This window comes from Pristis pectinata, chromosome 17 (assembly GCF_009764475.1).
Source record: "Pristis pectinata isolate sPriPec2 chromosome 17, sPriPec2.1.pri, whole genome shotgun sequence".
In the NCBI taxonomy this organism is placed as follows: domain Eukaryota; kingdom Metazoa; phylum Chordata; class Chondrichthyes; order Rhinopristiformes; family Pristidae; genus Pristis; species Pristis pectinata.
The window spans coordinates 1,239,321-1,244,155 of record NC_067421.1 but is presented as its reverse complement, the minus strand read 5'-3'; the positions used below and the strand labels follow the sequence as shown (position 1 = coordinate 1,244,155).

Genomic DNA, 4,835 nt, shown 5'->3' with positions numbered 1-4,835 from the left:
ACTGACCATCACCGACAGGAGAGGGTCCAACCATCCAACATCGGCATTCATTTGTTTCACAATCACTGAGTCCCCGAACATTAAAACTCCTGATGTTAACCATTGACCAGAAACTAAACTGAGCCAGCGACAGAAACATAGTGACTATTGTGAGTCGGAGTGCTCTGGGGAATTATTAGAAACCTCTCTTCTGAGAGACTTCCGGGAGTGTGACTTCATTTTGGGGTAAACTTTGTATCATTGAAAAGGTAGAGTTTTGATTGATTCACAGCTGATGTGAGTGACCTAACACTCTATTCACAGCTCATCGGCTGTTGCAGATGTCGACTCTCAGCTGAATAATTCCTCTGCGTTGTGCAAATGCAGTCTGATGGAGGATGGGGGCATCAGGTGGACTGAACAGGAACTGCAACGGCGGATACATTGAAACTGAGTGCTTCTGAAACTGCAAAAGATGAGACTCGTCCGTCAGGACAGTCAGGGTTTAATTTCCGGGTAAAAATTCATAGAATTGATTTCAAAAAATTTAGGTTGGTAATGAGTGTAAGAGAGATTATTTAGTCACTTCTTGAAAGCAGATCAGGGATATAATTTTCATCCCTTATCCTTTCCCGGTCAATCAATGAACGGATCAACGCATTTTCCAGCTCTCACTCTCTCTCTATTCCAGATGCCTACAGGAAACTGTATGCCTACAGATGCCCGACATGTCCCAGATGATGTATCACACTGAATTACGTCCGTCTATTCACCACCCGCTCGTGTCTATGTTTACCCTGTGGAATCCTCGCCTTAAACCCCCTCCATTCCCAACAGAGACTCTGTCCCCTTCTTCTGCACAGACCGATGTCATGTCTTCATTACGGGTCACAGTCACTCTCCCTGTTCCACAGGAATATTCCCGTTTGTACCCTGATCTTGAGCACTGGACTTTGGAATTCCCTCTTCGGTCTCAGGCCACATTCCCTGTTCCCTCCATGTTCAGCCCTCCCATCGTTTTCCGATAATTCACCTCCAGTCCACGTACTCCTGTTCCAGTCCCATCACCAACGCAAGCGTCTTCTCTCTGTCTACTCTTCCTATGTCATTTGTCACTTCACGTGCCCCAATTACATCACGTCGCAATCCCCGCTTTCCAAAGGGAACAATCTTTATAACGGAATTGACATCCTGGTGAATCTCCTCTGTAACCTCTCTAGCGAAATCGGACCCTCCCTACAGTGTGGCGAACAGAACTGCACACAGCCCTCCAGTGTGGGCCGACTCAAACTCTATCATGTTTGGAACAAAGCCACCCTGCTGTTAAATTCCATGCACCGCCTCATGAAGGAACTCCCCCACCCCCTTACCTGCATGAGCTGTCACTATAAGGGTCTCTGTACTTGAACAACAAGGCTCCTCCACCCCCTTAATACTCATTAACATACACCTGTGCAAGTCAGGGGAGAATTTAACGCCCCGATGTCAGTCTCGCCCCAGTCCATGTCCACTCTTGTATATCCAGTCGAGTCCGAACAGCCCATAATTACTGCGGTTGCTGGAAATTGGACATGACATGGAAACATGCTCCGTAACTCAGCAGGTCACACAGCGCCCGTGGAGAGAGAAGACAGATCAATCCCCTATGACAGCAGAAGGAACATCGCCTCAGCCCCGCCAACCGAACTCAGTCTGTCCCACCTGCTGAATCCCGGGTGCTGGGGGAAGAAAACCCGCCGTCCTCACCCGCTCTGGACTGTATGTGACTCCAGCCCACCCCAATGGTGTTGTCTGGTGACGGCCCGGCAAGGCCGTCGGATGGATCAGAAAGGAGGAGGTGAGTGAAACCGGCCCGGCCGCACAGCCCAGGCCACCCTGCAGAGTCCCTCGTTGCCATCACTGCCTGGGCGCCGGGACAGGATCCTAGAGCCCCGTCACTGAGTAACCAGTGGGAGCTCCCTCACCACACGGAGCGCAGCGGCCTAGGGAGGCGGCCCGGGACCACCTTCTTCAGGGCAGCTGGTGAACGGCAATAACTGCTCTCCCTGCTGCTGATGCCCACAGTCAGAGACTGAGAGCAAACTGGGAGGTCTGGGGGTGTGGTAGTGGGGTGAGGAAACCCCTGTCCCGCTCTGAGTGAGACTCGCTCCGTCCACGGGCCCGCCTGGAGTTCAGGGTGAAAGGTTATCGACCTGCAACGTTAACTCTGTTTCACCAGAGACGCTGTGTGTTTCCAGCAGTTTCCGTTTATATTTCAGGATCAGTCCTGTTTCTCCGACTCCGGGAGCAGTGCTACTCCCGTACGTTCCAGGACACACTGATCGCAGACCATGATCAATGTTCTTTGGCTGCCGGACTGTTGGCAGCGCGGTACTGGCTGCCGAGTGGTTAAGGAGATGGACTAGAAAACCATTGGGATTTCCCCGCGCAGGTTCCAATCCTGCCGACTATGGGAGCAGCGTGTCCGGCCGGAGTAACCGGTGTAATTTTGAGGGGTGTTGATTGTTTGTTCCCGGAGTGAAATTTCATGTAATAAATGACACTGTTTTTACTGCGTTTCAATGCTTCCGTTATGAATTTGGGACGTTGACCTGTCAATTCTCTCCGGTGCACTGGTCCTGATCACTCCTGACCCTGTTTCCGACCAGAAACGTTATCTCTGTTTCTCTCTCCACAGATGCTGCTCGACGAACTTAGTGTTTCCGCAGTTTTATGTTTTATATTGTCCATGACACCCTGATCCAAATCATTAATGCAGATGTGAACAGCCGGGTCCCAGCATCGGTCCCTTGTCACCGCTTCCCAACCCGACAACGGCCCATTTATTCCCGCTTTCTTCAGGGTGTCTCTGTGGGGCATTCGGTCAGCGCGTTCGGCTGTTAACCAAAAGGTTCGTGTTTCGAGCCCACCCAGGGACGCTGGCGATCCGGCAGCTTTTGCTGTGCGTCATTGTCAGCTGGGTAACACCGCGCTGTCCGGAGGCGGCCGCTCCCTGATGCTGCCTCACTGGGAACAATGGGAGCGCTCCCTGCAGGGTCTCAAGCTCGGGATTCCGGATGTCCCGCTTCCTATTCACCGGAATATGTGCTATTCATCGAGCGACATTCTTCGAACAGACGGACTTGCCAGGTCTAATGTCTTGTTTTGATTTAACTGTAAATGGCCTCTGCCCCCAGAAGGTGTTCACGGTTTGTGGGGAGAGCGCGGAATAGGGGCATGAACTTGGATGACGACCCATGGTCGGACTGAATAGTGGATCGGGAAGGGCCGAATGCCCGGTTCCAGCCTTGTTCTCTGTGTTCCAATACCTCTGTTTTATGCTCAACGGGCTAAACCCAGAAAAGAGCGGACTTCCTAGATTACGGAGCAGTAGTGGGGATGTAGCTCACTGGGAGAGCGCATGCTTTGCATGGTATGAGGTCCCGGGTTCAATCCCCGGCATCTCCATGCTGGTGATCTTGAACTTTGAAAGATTCCCGGAATTAGTACCTGCAAAGAATTCTGACTGACCTCAGAACGGACTCGGACTGTGAAATCCAAACCTGATGTTGTTTCGAGCCACAGAGAGCTGGGAAAGTAACATCTGATATCGATAAATCACCTGTCATATTGCATCTTCAACTGCCAGAGATGCGCCTCTTAATTTTACCTTGTACCCGGGAGAGAGCACAGATAGCACAGTGATGGTAACAGTGTGGGACAGGAAGAAAGGAGTGAGAGAGAGAGAGAGAGAGAGAGAGAGTGAAAAGAGATAAAGTAGTAAAGGAGGGGACAGAAGAGAAGCCAGCAAAAGAAACTGTGTGGAGTCGGAGAGGAAAACGGCGAAAAGAATAAAAGAGGGAAAACAGAAGGATGCAACTGTTTGCCCAACAGCAGAGTGGCGCAGTGGTAGCGTGCTGAGCCCATGACCCAGCGGTCGATGGATCGAAAACATCCTCAGCTATTCTTCAGCTGAACATTTTACAACAGGATGCTGTCACGTCACACATCACCACAATATACATTTCACTTAGAATGAAAATCTCACACTTCAATGTTAAATTTCCTTTTATTCCATTATTCCATGTGGCCGGGTTCGTTGGGGAGAACGACGGTCCCTGTTGTTCTCAGCTATAGTTCAATACACAGTGTTCTCTGCTGTATGACGCTGTGCTCTGACATAGAAGAGAAAATGTTGGAAACACTCAGCATGTCAGTCGGAAATCGCAAGCGAGTTAACGTTTCAGTGCCGGGACCCTTCATTAGAACCGGGTAAGAGAGAGAACAAGTGAATGTTCAGCGGCAGAGAAGGTGGGGAGTGGGCAGTGGGGAAACAAGGGGAACATCTCTGACAGGGTGAGACCAAACACATCACGTGACGGGACTGTGGGACACGCAGGACAGGCCGGCTTTACCCATGGAAAGGGGAAACACGGAGCCACAATGATAGACGGGTGACGGGCAGAAATGTCCAGTTCCGAGAGAGGGAGAAGCAGTTTGGAGACTGAGGAAAGTTTTCATCCGAAGGTGATTGGTGTCTGGATCGCACGACCTGAGGGGGTGGTGGAGGCAGGAACTCTCACAACATTGATGAAGTATCCAGATTAACATTTAAATCGCTGAGGCAGAGACGTTTGTGGTAGAAGTGCTGGACAAAGGGTTTAGCACAGAAGGAAATGTTATGGTCGGTACGTACATCCTGGACCGAAGTGCCTGTGACCCTGTGACCCTGTATTACACCTGACAGTTCAGAGGCACCGGGTGCTTTCCGTGTCGGAACGGAGGGGCAGTGAGGGGAGAGATTGCACGGGGTAAACATAGACAGGGAGCGGGGGGTAGAACAAACTGACGTCACTCAGTGTGAACACTTCATCTGG

The 4,835-nt window shown here is 51.0% G+C and overlaps 1 non-coding gene across 1 annotated transcript; it reads left to right on the top strand.

Moving 5' to 3' along the window:
- Nucleotides 1-3,353: 3,353 nt before the first annotated feature.
- On the top strand, nucleotides 3,354-3,426 carry trnaa-ugc (transfer RNA alanine (anticodon UGC)). The gene has a single exon. It is a non-coding gene; the product is annotated as a tRNA-Ala (tRNA).
- Nucleotides 3,427-4,835: the final 1,409 nt, after the last annotated feature.